The sequence below is a fragment of the Lepidochelys kempii genome, chromosome 4, assembly GCF_965140285.1.
Source record: "Lepidochelys kempii isolate rLepKem1 chromosome 4, rLepKem1.hap1, whole genome shotgun sequence".
Taxonomy (NCBI): Eukaryota; Metazoa; Chordata; order Testudines; family Cheloniidae; genus Lepidochelys; species Lepidochelys kempii.
The window spans coordinates 114,470,321-114,489,677 of record NC_136383.1 but is presented as its reverse complement, the minus strand read 5'-3'; the positions used below and the strand labels follow the sequence as shown (position 1 = coordinate 114,489,677).

The window sequence follows — 19,357 nt, the reverse complement described above, 5'->3', positions numbered from 1 at the left end:
CGAATGACCACTGACCCTTTACAAAAACAACGAGCACAACTAGTACTGCCAAAAAAGTACAGAGCCCTGGCCATGAGGGCCCTGCATGATGACTTTGGGCATTTAGGGATGGAGAGGACCCTGGAACTTATTCGTAGTAGGTTCTATTGGCCCCGAATGGCTGAAGATGTTCGCAGGAAATGTGAGACTTGCGCTCGATGTGTTCAAAGGAAAACTCTGCCCACGAGGGCTGCATATCTCAAGAACATCACCAGCAACAAACCTTTGGAGTTGGTATGCATTGATTTCTTGTCTGTAGAGGTAGACAAGAGGAATGTTGGAAACATTCTAGTAGTGACTGACCATTTTACACGGTATGCACAAGCATATCCCACACGTGATCAGAGGGCCACCACCGTTGCTCGAGTATTGTGGGACAAATATTTCTCAGTCTATGGATTCCCGGCTCGGATACACTCTGATCAGGGGCGGGATTTTGAGAGTCACCTTCTGAAGGAGGTGCTGAAGATAGCAGGAATTAAAAAGTCTAGGACAACGCCTTATCACCCCCAAGGTGATCCTCAGCCAGAGAGGTTCAATCGAACCCTATTAGATATGTTGGGAACTTTGCGACCAGAGCAGAAGGCAACCTGGAGCCAGCATGTCGCATTTCTGGTGCATGCCTACAATGCCACAAAGAACGATGCTACGGGAGTCACCCCATATCTCTTGATGTTTGGGCGAGAACCAAGATTACCCATAGACTTGTGCTTTGGTGTATCAGAGGATGGAGATAGCTATGAAACTCATCAGCAATATGTATCCCGACTAAGAGAAAAGCTGCGGGATGCTTATCGCTTAGCTACCGCTGCGGCTCGGAAGAACGCAGACCGCAACAAACATCGATATGATGCTAGAGTGCGTTCGCAGGAGCTCCAGCCGGGGGACAGAGTCCTGCTGCGAAATTTGGGTATTGCTGGCAAACACAAGATAGCTGACAGATGGAAGGCAATACCTTACCTGGTGATGGAAAAGCTGGGAGATCTGCCGGTCTACAAGATCAAACCTGAAGACGGTCCAGGGCAAATAAGGACGGTGCATAGAAACCTTTTGCTCCCTGTGGGGGAATTGGTAAGCACCCCTTGTGAGATGGGCCACGGCAGGGCCGCCGGGCAGAACAGAGGTGCTAGACCAAAGCCGCCATCCAACACAGACAGTGGGCCCCCTGCAGCTAACTTACCCCTATTCTGCACATCTGAGAGTGAGTCTGAGGAGGAAGACACAACCCTGGTGTATCCTGGGATGGAGACAAGATTTCAGTCTCGATCAGCTGAACCAAACGAGAGTTTTCCCTCTTCCGCCCTAAACCCAATGGCGGAACTATTTAGGCCCCTTTCTGATACCCCGGTGCTGCTGATGAGACCCCCCTGTGATGACACACACAGGTTATTGGACAATGGGGACAGACAGGTAGAGGATGTCCTGGGCACCTTGGACCCTCCAGCGTTAGAACTAGGAGTGCAGGGGCCTACGCCAGTAGCCGAGGGACCCTCCAGGGAAGCCTCTCCATCCGTCACTCAAGAGGATGTTCCCCTTACTTCGGCAACAGAGATTCTCAATAGACGAGACAGGGTGATAAGACCAGTGAAACGGTTAACTTATGATGCACCTGGGGTGACTAGTGAGGAGCCAATACATTTAGCACACAGGCTTGTGGAAGCTAAAGTGGGCTTCCTGAGGCCCTTTGGAGGAAACCAATGAGTTGGTATAAAGGGAGTGTGATTTGTCGGGACGACAAAGTCTCGGCTGGGGGGAGGATGTAAGCAGTGTCAGGATGAGCTCCACCCTGACATCTGGTGGTGAGGTGTGGCAAGTTGTGGAAAAGAACTTCAGGGGCCGATCTCATTTGCATAGGCACACCCACCACGCCTAGAATGAGACCATAGCTGCCCAAATGGTCACTTTGGCTGCTGTGGGATCCCCAGTGTCTCTGTTATTGGGGCAGGAAGAATAAATTGTTATTACCCTGATTATGGGAACTGTGCTTGGAACTGTACGTGGCCTTGCGAGTGCTACTTAGATGATGGTGAATCCCTCCAAAAATGTAACCCTTCTGCCCGTCAGAGTTGGCAGCAACAAGGGCTGGGTTCAATATCTAGGGGTTCCATTCCAATAACACAATGCAAACCGGCTCGAGCCCCCACCCAGTGACCTGGGACAAATATATACCACCCCTGCTGGGCGCCTCCAAGAGGCAATACTTCCCCTCTCGCAAGCACAGAGTCTGAGTGTAGCAAAAGTCTTTTAATAACAGAGAGAAACAATGTGGCATTACGTTGGGGAAACCCCACCAACCGGATTCATAACACAACCCATGAGCAAAAACAACCCCACCCCAGGCAAATTGGGGCATGCCCTTTTCCCTTTGGTTCTTGAGTCCAGCAACCCCAAAAGTCCAATGCCCCAAAAGTCTCTGTCCCTGGTCAGGGCAGCCCCAGAGTTCGAAAGCTTATCGGCGGAGCTTTACCTCCCAACCTGGGTGGAAATGGGACGGGGGTAAGAGGCACCTTACGTGATCTGAAGCTGACCGCCCCATAGCTCCATAGCGGCGCTCCGCTCCGCCAGCCGCCCCACGAACTCCTTCACTCAGCTCCACGGCCCACAAGCAGCTCCTGCCATCCACACACTGCGCCGTGTCGAACTGCTTCACCAGCCGTCCCGCAAACTGCTCCACAATATATCTTCAGGCTCCCCCACTACTTAACACAACACTCAGTGATTTCAGCTCTTAGGTGAATTCAGCTTGTAGTAGGGGAGCCCCAGTGCTGGTGCACTGTCAGCCCAAAGTGAGCTCAGCAGCCTATAACTAGACTTCTAATGAAATCAAAATTAGCTCTGATATTCCACAGTGGAGAGAGGAGGAAGTGCAATCAGCATGTAAGGCCCTCACCAAGGGGCCCATGCCACCAAGTATTAAAACTTGTCCCCAGCCTCTCTCCATTCACACAGTTTTGGAACCCATGACCCTTGCCTAGCGAGTGCTACTTAGATGATGGTGAATCCCTCCATCGTAACAAAAGGCCACGTACAGTTCCAAGCACAGTTCCCATAATCAGGGAGAATTTATTCTTCCTGCCCCAATAACAGAGACACTGGGGATCCCACAGCAGCCAAAGTGACCATTTGGGCAGCTATGGTCTCATTCTAGGCGTGGTGGGTGTGCCTATGCAAATGAGATCGGCCCCTGAAGTTCTTTTCCACAACTTGCCACACCTCACCACCAGATGTCAGGGTGGAGCTCATCCTGACACTGCTTACATATTTATTACAGTAGCAAGATTGGGATCCCATTGTACAAATGCATATGAAGAGTCACTTTCTGCTCCAAAGGTCTTAAAATCTAAAGAGGAAAGACAAAGAAATAGTGGGAGCAGAAACAGAGGTGAAATGACTTGCCCAGTCAGGTATCCTATCCATGGACCACGCTGCTTCCTCTCTAAAGTGTTATCTCTAGGAAACGGATAGTTAAAATAAAATATTAGAACAGGAAATTCCAAATTAATGTTAAACCTAAAAGAACACCAAGGCTTATCTCCTTGAAGTTTTAGCCAGTTTATCAGGACTTCCCCAAAAGCCTTAGGATGCTCATTAAGGCCCCTGTGCACCACCAAACGTGGTTCGTTGACTTCCACTGCAAAGCTCATAGTCCCCTCTGTGAGCCTTGGAGGCACATGGCTCAAAAGCCCAGTTAGGCTTATTTGGAAGCGTACACACAGCATTGCTAGATTCTTTGGGCTTCTCCCTGACATACTAAATTAATTTTATTTACAATTAAAAAAAACTCTGGTGGCTCAGACCCCAAACCATCTAAAAGTTCATAGGTGGGAGAGGGATCCCCAACGAGCTAGCTAAGGTCAGTTGTGGGATTCTTGTATCCCACAGCTCTCAGAAAGCCCTCAAGAAGTTACTTCCTGATCCCGGTTCCCCAGTCCTAACCGCTGCAGCCTCTCTCCAACGCTACAGCTTCCTTAAGGCCTGTTGAAACAGGGCTCCTTTTCTATGGACCTAGGGATGACTATAGGAGGGGAACTAGATGAAAACAGGGAAGAGCAGTAGTGGGTCCTTAGAGATTTGAAATGCAAAGAGAGTTTCATTTTTTTTTAATTTTTTTTTTTAATGAAATCACACTGTTACTTAGAGCCAGTCAAAAAATTTCCGACAGAACAGTTTTCCATCGGAATATGCAGTTTTCCAAGAATGTTTTGATTTTGATGTCACACAGAATGGAAATTCTGATTGCTAAGCAGCTCTACCATGACTTATTTTTTTCTTTCTATTTGTTTACGCTGTAGTAACAAAGTAGGCAGTTTGCAGGACGAGGGAAGTATGTTCTAGAGACAAGCGTCCGCAATCTTATCTCAATTAAATCTGCATATATCCAGGGTAATACCATTGACATCAGGGCTGACACTGGATGCTCACTGCTGAAAGTTAGAACAGAATCTCCCCTGGTCAGTAAGGTTCTTTCTATATTAATCTCTTTATTAATGTTATGATTAAGAGAACGTACTTAGAGAAAATGGACACATTTTTCAAAAGGCCTACCTCCCATTTTTCAAAAAGTAACTTGGGCACACAGAAACCTAAGTTCCATTGACTTTCAGTTATCATTAGGAGCATAAGTAGAGCTGGGCAAAATTTTTTGACTCTAACTTTTTTTGATGAAAAATGCAGATTTGGTGACACTAAAACATTTCATGAATATATGTTGATTTTGGCGAATTGTTTCAGTTGGAAAAAAACTTTAAATTCCAAAAATTTGAAATGTTTAATTTCAACATTTTTTGAAAGAAATGTTTCAATTTTTTTATTTGAAATTACTTCTCATTTTGAAATTTCCTTTAATTTAATTTAATTTAAAAATAAAAAATTAAAACATGCTCAAAATCTAAATGAAGCATTTTATTTTGGGTTGATCAGAATGTTTCATTCAACCCCAAACTAATTGCTTTTGACTTTTTGATTTGCCAAATTTTTAAAAAAACTTGTTGTTGGTTAACCCCCCGATTTTTTGGAATAGCCAGCAAACTGAAAAATATATTACTTGCATAGCTCTACCCCTAGGTCACTTAGATACTTCTGAAATTTTACCCAATGCCTATAGACCAAATATTTCTGTGTGATATGGGATATGACCTATGGAATGATTAAAATAAATGAAAATATCATATGTTAACAATAATTACTAATGGTAACTGAAATGCACAATAACAGAACCAATTTACCTTTATTTTGTTGAAATATAAAGCTCAGGGTGCAGATTTTACTCCTCTTTCTGGTATGATACACTACAGTGTTTCAAAGCTGGTGACAGAAGATTCCTTTGTTCTCCATTTAATTATACTGTTCCCTAAAATTATGATCCACAGACAAGCTGTGGGAAAGTGAAACCGGTGTATTAACCATTTCCTAGGAGGCATGGTTGACTGCAACTCTTAGCCTGTTTTTTTCTCTCTGAGCTTTATAGCGTAGCTTTAACTCATCTTCAACAACTGCCTTTTGTTTTGGTGTGACATAGGGTAATCTTGATATATGCAGGTTTAACTAAGAGAGGAAAGACATTGGGGTAAAAAGGATTTTAAAAATTCCTGTATCTTTTAAAGAAATCTGACAATAACAAATAACTTATTTTAAGGTTTCAGAGTAACAGCCGTGTTAGTCTGTATTTGCAAAGAGAAAAGGAGTACTTGTGGCACCTTAGAGACTAACCAATTTATTTGAGCATAAGCTTTCGTGAGCTACAGCTCACTTCATCCGATGTAGCTCATGAAAGCTTATGCTAAAAAAAAATTGGTTAGTCTCTAAGGTGCCACAAGTACTCCTTAACTTATTTTAAGGGAAAGTAAATACTTTAAAAAGGTCAGTTATGTATACTGTATAATCCAGAAAGAGTGGGTGAGTAACATATAGATTATTAAAGATACCTTATTTTCTTGTTCACTGTAAGTTTGAGTTTTCTGGGGGGTTTTTGGCTATAGGACAAGTAAGGTACACATGGGGTTTTGGCTGGAAAGTCTAACTCATGAGTCATACAAATGGGTAAACTGAGACACAGAGAAACCAAATAATTTGCTCAAGGTCATACAGTGAATCAATGGGAAAGTGTGGGAATAGAACCAGAGAGTCCTGACTTCCACTCTGACTGCTAGACAGTGCTGCCACCAGGAGAGTATTTAGACTTGTCATGATGTCAGCCTGATATCTTTTTATAATCAGCAAATTCCCCTTTAAAACAAAATCTCCTGGAAATCTTTCCAGTGCACACTTTTCCGTATTCAGTCCAGTTCTCACGTTGAAACATGGTGTTTTTTTGGTGGCAAATCAGACTGTTGGCTAGTGTCGATGGGTGTACAGCTATGGGCACAAAACATCTGGAAGTTGTAAATCCAGAGGGGGGAAAAAAGCTCTCCTCTTGTCCTATGTAATTAAAAGCTCTTAAAATTTTATAAGATACTTTGTTCTCCAGTTGGGCATTCATTCCTTGGAAACAAAAGCTTTTTTTTTTTAATGCTTTTTTATATCCCAGTGAGGTTGCATCTAAGTGACAATAATCCTTTTCCATTCATTCCTCTCCTTTGAATGTCCTTTCCACCAAATACCTTAAACTGTATATTTTTCTCACCATTGTAGTTACCGGGGTTTATCGTAAATTCCATTTGTTGTTTAATCTCTGCCTCTAATCTTGTAAGGCTGAGTTCTGAAAGCCCCTAGGACATCTTGATCCTTGCCACACCATTTTCAGTGAAATACATAATAGTTTATGGATGGGACTTGTAAAGCAAGAAAGACAACCACAAATTTGGATGCAAACATAACATTATATGGGTGGAAATACTGTGCCAGTGTTGGCTATTTTCTTTTTTAAAAGCTGGTTTTTTAAGAAAACTTGGGTGATTGATAGTCCTTTAATGCTCTAAACACTGACCAGCAAAAAGCATAAGGCTTACATTATTTCCATTAGCAAGATGGCATTAGTAAAAAGTAAAAACCAAGGTACAGTAGTAAACAAGGTTGTCAAAATATTGGAATATTTTTAAAGGCCAGATCTACAGCTGGTATATCAGTACATGGCAGGGCACCTGGGACCTATGCATAGGTGACTCCGGAATCCCACAGATCTCTTGGGATCCACATGGTATGGGAGTGAGCCTCATGGACTATTCTGTAAGGACATGTGCCCTGCCCCAACCCCATTCCAAAGGATGCTGCTGCTGTTTTGTCCTGTGATAATCATATCAGGCCATACAGTTCGAGAGTGAATTCAGCAACCTGTACAGGCCCTTTTGTAAGGGCATGATATAAAGGGTCCAATCTGAAAAACGTGACTTTCCTTACAATGCAACATTCAAAAACATGAGAGGTGACTGCTCCAGACACATCTTGCTCAGTGGATATATCTGAGTCCATCTCTATTGATTTTCATTTCTGCAGCGTGTCCCATCCACGGTCTTTTGATAGTGGATGTTGTTTTCTGAGAAGCTTTGATATAAGAAGATCTTTAACCTTTTGACCATTTCTTTCAGCTAATATTTCCCTTGATAGGATGTTAATACCAACCATTGTCATTCCAACCTGAGCTTCCGATCTTCCAGTTTGGGCAAGATCATCTGCTACCTTGCTCCTGTATGCACCAAGTGTGATGGAATTCACTGAAAAATCAGTTTATTGCCTTGTTTTAGAACCCTCTATTTATTTCTGCTCTGCTTATTTCTTGCAGTGCAGTGAAAACAGCTTTCAGTCTTGTTGGCTGGCTGGATCAGGGAGGAACTCTTCAGAAGATCCTTGTGTAGGTTTCCTCCCCAAAAACTCCCTTGGACAGGTGTTTCCACATGAGGATGATCCAGCCATGGGCTTGCATCCTTGACCGCATGCTGATCAGATATTCTATCGAGTCTATCAGAACTAACTCAAATGCTGCATCTGTATATGAGTATGGTTCATATTTAGATGCAGTAGTCAAGTGCTACAGGGCCAATTTGACTGAAAAGAGATACCCCAAGGAATCTGAGCAGCATCAACACAGAGGTCCACCTCTGAAGCTGCTCAAGGTTTGGGATGGGAGAGAGTAAAGGAGAAGGGCTTAGTAACACCATTCTTTGAGTTTGAAGAACAGAAGCAGGAAAAGGGGGTTCTACTGGTGTAAGTGGGGATTCTGGAGGCTCTGTAGCCCGGTGGGGAGCTCTGCAGGGATCTGCTGCCTAGAAGGGTGCTACTGTTTCTCATGATCATCATCATCATGTTCCCAATAAACCTCTGGCGTTAGGAAACCAATGAAGATCCTGCACTCCTGTCTGTTTCTGGCAAGTCTTTCAATGGTTCCCCAGTTGTGTCTCAGGTTTTTCAGCAGTGCCCCACAAAAATCTCAATGTTTAACAAATTCTGTACCCCTTTTTCCTTTGTCAGCCCCTGCACTTTTCCTATGAGAAACCCATAATCCAAGGCTGCTTATGGAGACCGCATAGCCTGAAAAGTTGAGCCAGAGCATCTAGCTTCCTTTGGTGCAGCTGCTCTGCAATACAAAGGCCATGTCGACACGAGGGCACTACAGTGGTATAACTTCAGCGTTGTAGCTATACCGCTACAAGTTGGTAATGCAGACTCAGACTCCCGCAGCAGTAGGAACTCCACCTCCCCGAGCGATGGCACTAGATCGACTGAATCATTCTTCCCTTGATCTATGCCAGGGCTTAGGTTGGCATAGCTATGGCGCTCAGCATTGTGGATTTTTCACACACTGTGTCAACCTACATTTTCACTGTAGGTCAGGCCAAAGGAACATTTACTAGCCCACACAAATGAGGAGGCTTTAAACCACACACTACCTCTAAATGACTCTCTGGGTGTGAATACTTCATGGCTTCTTTAACCCCCTCTGTGCGCTATTTCAGTGGTGCTTATGCATCAGTGACGGCTCATATGCAAACCATTGGCACCTTTCACCATTACACTGTAATAATTGTGTCATTGCATGAATGGTTTACAAAAGTAGTTCTCCAGTCATCCCCCATCCTGAATTTCTTGGCACTGGGATGTCTTTGCTACTGCGTTAACGCGGGTGCTTGGCACCACAGCCTGACTGGCTTTGTTTGCCTAGCCCAGGTGGAGAAGCCACACTGCAAAGCCAGACACAAGTTACACAAGAGCTGGTGCTGCTCTTACCCATGTGTGATGCTAAAACTTCTCGGGGCATAGTCCATTGTTTGTGCTGTGGTAAGCTGAGCTGCTCTGATTCTTTCCCAGTGAATTGTGGGAGAACTTATCTGTCCCGGGCACATAGGCGGAGTTGTGGGAAGACATTGGAGGACTCCGAGCATAAAAGTGGGATGTATTAGCCACCTGAGTGAAAGCAGTATCCGAGCTTTAGCCTGCAGCCCCATACAAGTTGGATTAGTCTGGGTTGAAAGCACCACTGAACTCAGATGAGAGGTTTTTGTATGCGACCAGAAGGGACATTAGGAGCAACACCCGAGTAAGAGCTTGAGTTAACTCTCCAGTGAAGGTGTGACACAAGAGGCTACTGGAACAGCTGGCTGTGTAAGACTTGTGACGAGTATGTTTATCCAGAATATATCATCACTTTCTAAAACGTGTATTCATTTTGTTCTATTTTTAATTGTGTTAATTTTAATTAGGAGCAGGATTTCATTGTGTTGAGTCATTCTTCAAAAAATGTGAACTTCAGCTTTATATGCAGGATTAAAGATATCTGTATTCAGAGATTTAAGAACAATCAGAGTGAATTAATATTTGTGTAGGGAATAAGAAATAGCATTGGCAAAGCTTTTAAAAATTAATTAAAAATGTTTAAGCGTTTTTTATAGGTCATTTTAGTTGAATCACACTGAAGTAATGAACTATGATGAGCCAGGTTTTTAATATAAATCTGGAGCATTTGGGTATTTAAATTTTGTCCCACCTGAATATTCATTCATTCATTCCCCCGATTTTTGAAATACTTAATACTGCCTTTTATCCATACTGGGATATTCCTATTCTTGATTTTCATTGGTAGGGGATTTGATGATATTCAGAAGACTGACTCAACTGCTATTTCAGACTGTGCATTAAATAATTACTGAATTTTTAAGACCGTGTGATTTTTGCCTCTTTCCCTTGGGTGTGCCTGATGCTACAATATTTTCCAAAATTTAAAAATGGAAAAAAAAATTCCTAGTTTGCCACAAATCTGTCATGAATACAACTGGTACTAACTGAAATTGTTGCCATTTCTGGAGACACCAAGGACAATTAAAACTCTCTTATTTGGTGGTCAGGGTTGACAGGAAGCAAGTGCACAGTTTGGATTGCTGCTGCTTATGACAAACCTATTATGTCAACAAATGGAAGGCTTCAGCCTTCAAGACTGCTAGTGCTGCATCTTTCTTGAGCCCTACACTCAGTTTAAACATTTATTTATACAAGAAGTATTAAAAAAAAAACCAAACCCCATACATGATTTTTTTTGACAGCTGAGAAATTGAAGTACATGAATAAGCCAGATGCTCAGCTGCTGTAAAATTGTGAGCATAATAAGCATAATTTGGTCAGGTCACCATCCTTACTTTTGCAACAACAAAAAAATCCTTGGGATCTGTTGTATTTGTGTGTACTCGCAATCACCCACAGTCGGCAGCAACAATGAACTCTTTTATTTTGTTTTGTCCAAAACAGAAAAAGTACAGATGAACTGCCTGCTAGCAAGGAGGAAGCTGAAGTGAACCCTGAGCAAATCCCTTCCTCTGTAGACAACAGCTCATGGGTACTAACAATAGCACTCCTGGTGCTCATGTTCACCGAGATAAAACTATAGCACCCCTAATGCATACATAACAGGATGTTTAATGACCACAAAAGTAGCTTATGATGATGTATTTTCCAAAATTCAGCAGCACATCCAACAGTACAGTGACCCTTAGTGCCATGTTGCCTTATTACTATTGCAGAGGGAAGAGTCTGACTGAATCAACAAGAGCATTTTATGCAGCACCGTGAGTTTTCCTTGACTGCCTCCTTCCCAAGGAAAGTGCAGCACCTCAGCTTGTGAGATCGAAGGAGTGCACAACCCAAGTGACTGCAAGTGACCAACCATAAAAAAAATCAAGTTACCAGGAATATCGCCTCAGCCATGAAGAAGATAACTGTTTGTAGGCCTAAGTATACTGAAAGTGTGCTTTCAGGTTAGGGGAGATACTGAGAACATGATATTAAGCAAAATAAAAGCGCTGCCTGTGAGCAGTGCTGTTTTCTTTTAAGAAATTGGCCTGCAATACTGAATGCTGAGACTTGCAGGTGAGAAGAGACAATGCAGTTGGGTCCAGATTCCTGAGCTTTTATTCTTTTAAATAAATAATTCCATATATTTAGACAGTAGCTACCTCTGCACTAAATACCATGCCCAGGCCCATTCCATCAGATGGATGGCTCACAGGAATCGTTATTCATCTACTGCGGTTTTTATCTGGAATGATATTCACATGCGCAAATTAAGCATGTACTAATAAGCAAAACACACAAACATATTACTAATAAAAAATGTTGTAGATATGGCTGCAATTTGGTTGTGTAAGAGAAAGGTGGAATTATGTGGGCCATGAGAAGTGAGGTGATTTGAGGAGAGGTACAGGTGAGTGTAGATGGGGTACTGAATGACTCATTTGTTTGTTTCCTTGGTTTTCACAGTTTACCTTGATTGGACAGCAGTCTAGCAATCCAAAGCTGACAAAGTCTTTCCATCTGGATATTTAGGACTTGATGCTGTTCCTCTTGAAGTAAATGACACAGTTCAGTTTACTTCTAGGAGTGCAGGATTGGCCTTTAGTAGTGTGTATTGTACTGTGTACTTAGTCATTGGAATTTACAGATTTTCAGATGAAGAGCAATCACTTAAAAAAAAGTGTAGCCTTGCTTTACATAGTTTTGATGTTCTGAAAATGGCGCCAATACCTATGCAAAGATTTCCTCTTGATTTCTGCTTCATGCAAACTGTAATTCTATCAGGTCTTTCTGAAGTAAAAGAATGCAATGTGCACCCAAGATCAGAGTTGCTTGTATGATCTACCCAAATTCTAAAATACTGCATTTTCTCTCTCTAGCTCAGAATGCAGATTTTGCAGGTGGGTGCCACAACCAGAGATCCAAACCTATTACTCATGTGCTCTTCTTTAAAATGATTCTATATCACTAGTCTCACCATTCAAAAAAATGTTCATTTTATTAACAGAGTAAGTTATGTAACTAGCAGTGCAGGAAAGCAATACAGAACGTCTGCTAAGCATACTGAAATTACAATTATATTTGTCAGTGCAATGAGTTAATGACCTCTTTTACACTGACTTATTGACCTACCACACACTGCCACTGAGGGATTGTTAAAGCAGCCGTTATCATATATGATACTCGATGGATGAATTGCACTTTGACATGTTTATATTAAGCACGTGATTTTTTTTCAAAACTGATGATGTTTCTCTGCTGTCCTGAAGATATTTTATGCACAGTGTTATACCTTGTAAGTATAGAGAGACAGATTCATGGGGTACATTCCAGCTGCTTTGTGCCTCTCCACTATTGACCACGTTAGGATTTTGTTGAACTCTACCTTCTGAGCCACACGACTCTTTGGCCCAAATTAAGTAGTGACATAAATGGGGTAAGAACATAAGATTGTCTGTCTGTTTTACCCCTCCCCCCCGCCCACAGGGGCAGAACGATGTGATTGTGGCAGGTTTGTAAGAGAATGTCAGCTTCTGAGTAAGGGCTTGTCAACACGTGGAATTGGGAATAGCTGTTCCAGAAAAACTCCATATGTGGGCACTCTTATTCCAGAATTGGAGTGCCTCTTTCTGAATTTATTTAATTTGTGGAAGTGGATTAAGTGAAATCAGCAAAGGCAGTCTTATTTCAGAATAAGGTGTTCACACTTGGAATTATTCAGGAATACCTATTCCACTTTCAGTTCATACCGTACCTTTGTTCCAGAATAACTTTTATGTGTAGACACTCTAGAGTGGCCAGGTGCCCAGTTTTCGACCGCAAAATCCAGTCAAAAGCCCTTTTCAACTGGACACCCGAAGTCCAGTTCCTGCAGGTGGGGGAGGCACTGAGTCATCACCCACTCCAGCCCCTATTCAGCTGGGGCTGCCTTCTACCTTCATCAGGTGGCTGCAGCTTCCAGCCCTGGCTCTGCAGGCAAGTCCCTCCTGACCCATGCAGGGATGGGGAGGACAGGGGAAGAGCAATGAGCGATGCGGGGAGGGGTAAAGAGGAGCTAATGGGGGGTGGAGCCTCCAGAGGAAGGGGCAGGAGTGGGGCCTCGGAAAAGAGTTAGGGCGGGAATGAGGCCTAGGGACAGGGGTGGGGCCTGCAGGGCACAAGGTGGAGCACGGCCTCATGGAGAAGAGGAGGGGCGGGGAGGTTCCGGCACTCCTGCTGGAGTGTCCAGTTTTTATATATTACAAAATTGGCAACCCTAAGACAATCCCTTACATCAATTTGCACCGACATACAGTTGTTTACTCTGATTTGAAGTACTGATATGCAATAGGCACCATCAAGTATCACCTCTGAATTTATAAATCCAATTTTTATGTGGCTAACTGTAAATATTTGGCAAATGCTGTGTAAGACAACTGCAGAAAAGAATATTATGGGCAGGCTTTCCAAGCAATGTATTGTTGTGTTTTATTATTTGTGCTGCAGTAGTGCCATAAGGCACCAGCCATAGTGTGTTAGGCAGTATGTGTATATCACAAAAGATGTTCCCTGCCCCCAAATTGATTACAATCTAAGAATAAGATGAGAGACAGGATGTGTATTCAATAAACTGATGTTGGGAGCATGAGGTAAGTGACATGAGTACAATCAACATGACAAACAGCAGTTGAAGCATATTGTCTGGATAAACATTTTAGGCACAGAACGATATGCTCACAGTGTGTCCATTTGGTAAAGACAAATGCCACAGTGGTAAGAACAAGTCCAGTAATGGTGTATTCAGTAATGGTATGCATGTAGGCATATGAGCCTTTGTTTTTTGAAATTCTGGTCGTAAAATCACATCACTGAAATAGGTTAACAAATGTAGATATTTTTTCTCTCCCTTTAAAAGATGGGAAGTAGGGACCAGCTAGTTCAGAAGCCATGTCACCTGTGAATTAAACAAGATGCAGAGCCATTAGGAATTCAACCTGAGGTTCAAATCCTTTGACGTTGAGGATCCAGGCCAATATATATTGCTTTTTCCAATGCACAATACACTCTCTTTAATTAATCACCTGTTGCTGTCATGTCATTTATGCAGTATTATAAAGCAATGTTTGTGGGTTGAAAAGCTGAGGCCTTACTTAGTCCTTAGGTCTCTCACTAAATTCCTTCCTCAGGCAAAAATGGAGTGAAGACCTCAGTAATTTTTTCCTGTCTGTAATACTCTGCAAGGAGATTGAAAATAATTTTCCATTTGACAAACTTTGTTTTTTTTTCCTCCGCAGTGAAATTGGAATGAACATCATGGATTTTGTTTCAGGACCACAACTTCAGCTGAAATAATACTTTATCTTGCCAAAGCACATTTGCTTGTGCAGTGCACCTGCTTCATCAGTGATGTCAGCACAGCTCTGAAATCGTGATTTCCAGATAAATGCTGCTGCAGAACCAGTAGTGGGACCAGAAAATATAGGGCCAAGTGCGCCTCTCATGTTAAAAAACCATAGAAACCACAGTAAGCACTAACTGGGTGAGATAACTGGGGTAATATCTAACAGAATGTCCCCTTATGGAGGTGGTATGAGCAGTGTTACATATGGGCCCGAGGGTGTTGCCAGCAAGTTGCAGAGGCACCAAGAAGCTGTTAGAAATCTCTTTCCCAATCCTGCAGACCTCCTGGTATCTGTGTATTTCAGCGCCCAGTGAGAATTTCTGGGGTCTGACCTACTTGTTCATTGAATGGTTGAATCACAGTCTGATGTGTGAGCACACACATATGTGCAATAAATATATATCTGCTCCATCCAAAAAACTACATTAAAAGTAATGTTTAGGTCCCAAAGTAAAGCACTCAAAAATTAGGAAATGCCAGAATTATGACAGTCTTTAGTTGCATGTTCACATACTAATTTTTTTCTAGGACTCCTGCCTCAATATTTCTTTTTATCCTCTTTTATCTAAGGTATGGGCCTTGAGTGCTGTTTACTGCACACCATTCAAAACCTGTACCAAACACAAAATTAATAATTTCCTCGTGGGCATTTCTATGGTGTTTCTCCATAGTATTTGACTGCTTCACAGACATTTATCTTCACTATACCCTGGTGAATTGAAGCCTGAAATCATCAAAAGTGTCCACTAACTTTGGATGCCTAACTTAAGAGACCTAGGGAACCTGATTTTCCTGAGTACCTAGCATTTTTATACATTTGAAACACAACTCCAGTTGATTCAGTTGCAGTTGTAAGCACTCAGCCCTTCTGTAAATCTGTCCCCACACGTCTCCTGTTGGGCACCCAGAAAACGAGGAACACTTAATTAATGGTCACTTGTGAATAGTTTGGTTTAAGTGGATTGCCCAGCTTCTTACAGAAACTCTGTGACAAAAGTAGGGATTTAATTCTGGCATTTCTTAACTTTTGAGTGTTTGACAATGTAACCTTAATGTTAAGTTATTGGAAGTTTTTTGTATGTAATTCCTAATTCAGACAACAAAACAAAACAGAAATTCTATTCTGTGGAACCATATTGTTGACCCTCAACTTGGGTCATCAGCATGGTTTGAACCTTTAGTAATGGAGTAACTAACAGTTGTAGTAGTTTGGTTATGTGGAGCAGGAAAGATTTGGAAGTGTGAATTATCTAGCAAAAGGGTCTTCTTTTTTCTTTATTTTCAACATCTTCCACAATTGCACCTGACTTGAAGCTTGGCAGAATTGCTACATTTCAGGTGACACAAAAATCTTTCAAAACCAAATTGTTTGTGGAACAAATTCGGAGACATGTTTCTCCAAAATATTTGATTGCTGTGACATAGCTCTCCTTTCTCTCTGTAACTTACATGTGCTTATTCTTTCCTATTGTTAGATTTTTCAGCTCCATGACCGTGGAAGAAGTATGGGTGGATCCCTGGGCCTCCAGTGTGCTCCATGAAGGCACAGGATTCTGTACAGAATTTCTTGCACGATAAGTGCCTAAGTCTTGATATTCAAACTTCACATCAGTGCTTTGTACCTAGCATGTTGTTTCCAATGGTAATTTATTTCAGCTGCTGAATTTTTATGTAGTGTCAAAGTGTCATTTATTACAAAGTGATATTTATCTTTACTAGGAAATAGGACACTTTTTAAATGTATCTTCCCTTATCAGGGAATTTGTTTCTATAATAATTTAACTGCAAAGTAGTCATTGATTCGTTCCATGAATATTCCTTAGCGGACATAAATGAAATACTAAGAAATGATCATCCGGTATGAGCTGTGCTGCAAAATACTTGCAATTTTTGGGAAGCATTTTCCAGCTGCTTTGACTCAACAGCATTGATTAGAGATCACAAAGTGCATGCCTGGCTGGCTAGAAATAATATTTAACATATCATTTGTTTCAGAAACCATCTCTGCAGTAAGAATAATGAGGTGTGATGCCTCTAGAAATGGATGTACCAGCTATATTGTGCCTATCATGTCTTATTTCATCATGTGGAAGTGTCATGAAATAATAGTAATAAGCTGAGGAAAGAGGAACTTTTTACCAAGCTTCTGTCTCTTCTTTCAGGAGGGGCAGTTCTGTACAGTGATGAATTTCTGGCCAGCTCTTCAAATCCTTTCTGTTAGTACATGGTGATACAAGGTAGAAAGATTTGTCCTGCTGTTTATTTCACCTGCTCATGTATTAAAGACATTTCCTATCTTAAGCTGACATGAGCAAGTTCTGCCCCTATACAAATATTGACACATTTTAACACAACAGTGGAGATTAGTCTGGGACTCTGGAAATTGCTTAAGGCTGAGGTTTCTTTTCAGGAGGTCTGTTGTCTCTTTCCATTTAAAAAAAAAAGGAGGGAAGTTGATAAATGTTTGTAATTTTAGCTGTTACTCTGCACCTTGAGAGCTTCGATGGGTCAAAAAGGGAAAAAAATGGAAATAATGGCTTGATGCCCTCGAGGGTAAGGAGCTCTCTGCTCCCATCTGTTGGTAAATAGGCAGAAGAACAGCCACAGAGCTGCTTCACCTGCATAAACTAGTTCCCCAGAATTCTAGATGAATGGAAGTTCCTAAGGGGAAGGAACTCTCTTCCCTCCTCTGTTGGTGAACCAGGTGAAATACGGCTACAGAGAGGGCTTTGTTTGCATAAGCTTTCTACCCTGAATTCCTCTAGTGACACTTTGGGAGCCACCATAACTGTACACAAACTCAGAATTGGTTGCATGGTGGAACTGAACTGAGGGGAAATGAAGTGTGCATCCCTGGTTGCAAGAAGTCTGTTCAAGGGTCCTATACACGATTGTCCCATTTGCTGGGGCTCCTGTGCTGTTGAGAGAGTCTCACAATGAGAGACGATGCAAAGAGAGGACTTTGTGATGGTTGGTGATGCAGTGGTAGGGTGGCTCCTTGATAGGGTACAATGCAGAGAGGGCTCTTCACTGAAGCCACAGAAGGCCACAATAGAGCTTTGAGTGAACTCTGGTGAGGCCTCTCCTATGCAGCCACTAAATAAAGCTGAAATCACTAGAGCTGGGCTAGATGGTGGAGTCTCAGGACCAGACCAAACAGCACTTCCCAGAGGTCTGGAGACAAGCGTTCCTGGATGCACATCAGGACCCTGACTATGCTACTCACTGACACCAAACTGTGAATGGAGTTTAGTGGATGGGGAAGGAGAAAGTGACATCGTAAAAGGACATTTGCCTATTGGATGTACGCACTGGTGGGTGGGGAACAGAGCTAACAGACTCCTTCTAGAGTTACCTTGGGGGAGTGATTTACTTACATTCATTGAAATATGTGTAATGATCTGTACCTTGGGGGAACACCCAGCACCCCCATGTTCATCCTTTTAATACGATTGTGTGGTATCTAATGCAAAGTTTGTCACGTTGGGTGTCTTCGGAAGGCTCATGATGCACTGAGCATTGTTGTTATAGTAATGTTATAGGTTGTAATGTCATGTATATAGTTATGAGCAATGTTCCCTCTAATTTTTGACAGGCCATGTGTGCAAAACATTTCTTCTGTGCAAATTTTTGACAGGTCATGTGTGCAAATTTTTGTGCTTCTGTACAAATTTTTGTGCATGCAGTGTTTCGCCATGTGCACGGGGTTTAGGATCTGTGTGCGAACACACATGCGCACAGCTTAGAGGGAACAATGGTTATGAGGCTGAGAATGTGTCCTCATGGCTTAAAGCAAGCCCAGGCAAAAACTCTCCGGACGCAGAGGGGCAGTTCACACCTTATCAGGACATGTATGGGACAAACCCAGCCCAGACTCTGACAGGAACAAAGAACACTGGCCTATGCAACAACAAAGGATCTGTGGACTCTTGAGTGAGTCACCCCCTTCCTTTGGTCAGTTTGGGACTGCGATGAGGTAATGCTCACCAGACTCTGAAGGCGGGGGGGCAGGCAAAGCCAAGAGGGAAGAAAGGACATGATAAAAAGGAAAGATGTTTGCCATGCTCTTTCTCTCTTTTCCACCTACATCTACAGACGCAGCACCAAGCGACTGAAGCACTGATCAAAGGGGAGAGCCTGGCTGAAGCACAATCAGCCACCCTGTGATGAGAAGCATCTAAGTTTGTAAGGGCACTGAAAGTGTTAAGATCAGCTTAGAATGTGTTTTGCTTTTATTTCATTTGACCAAATCTGACTTGTTATGCTTTGACTTACGATCATTTAAAATCTACTTTTGTAGCTAATAAATCTTTTTGTTTGTTCTACCTGAAGCAGAGTGTTTGGTTTGAAGAGACTCCCTCCCCTTGGGATAACAAGGCTGGTACATATATGAGTTCTTCAATTTAACAAAGAAATTGATAAGTTTGCAGCGTCCAGCAGGCATAACTGGACGCTGCAAGACAGAGGTTCCTAAGGTTGTGTCTGGGACTGGAGATATTGGCTAGTGTCATTTGGTTGCACAGTCCAAGCAGCAGCTGGCCAAAAGTGCTCACTCACATAGCCGGGAGCAGCTTACATGATAGATGCTGTGCATGAACAGCCCGGGAGTGGGGGTTCTCACAGCACAGCAGGGTAAAGCTGGCACCCAGAGTCAAGGAGTGGAGTGACCTAGCAGATCACCAGTCCAGATAACACCAGAGGGGAATGTCACAAAATGTTGTTGCT

General features: G+C 42.5%; 1 protein-coding gene across 6 annotated transcripts in view; it reads left to right on the top strand.

Annotated features, from left to right (window-relative positions):
* ZNF518B (zinc finger protein 518B) overlaps window positions 1-18,963 on the top strand; it is a 154,696-nt gene extending 135,733 nt beyond the window's left edge. For 3 of the 6 annotated variants that reach the window (XR_012158718.1, XR_012158716.1, XR_012158717.1), the window contains 4 exons: window positions 14,526-14,755; window positions 16,108-16,274; window positions 16,628-16,869; window positions 18,728-18,963. The gene's annotated coding sequence lies outside the window, so the exon portion shown is untranslated. Of the gene's footprint in view, window positions 1-11,060; window positions 11,180-14,525; window positions 14,771-16,107; window positions 16,275-16,627; window positions 16,870-18,727 lie in introns of those variants that run through there. The other 3 variants (XR_012158719.1, XR_012158720.1, XR_012158721.1) reach the window with 3 other exon arrangements.
* The last annotated feature ends 394 nt before the right edge of the window (window positions 18,964-19,357 follow it).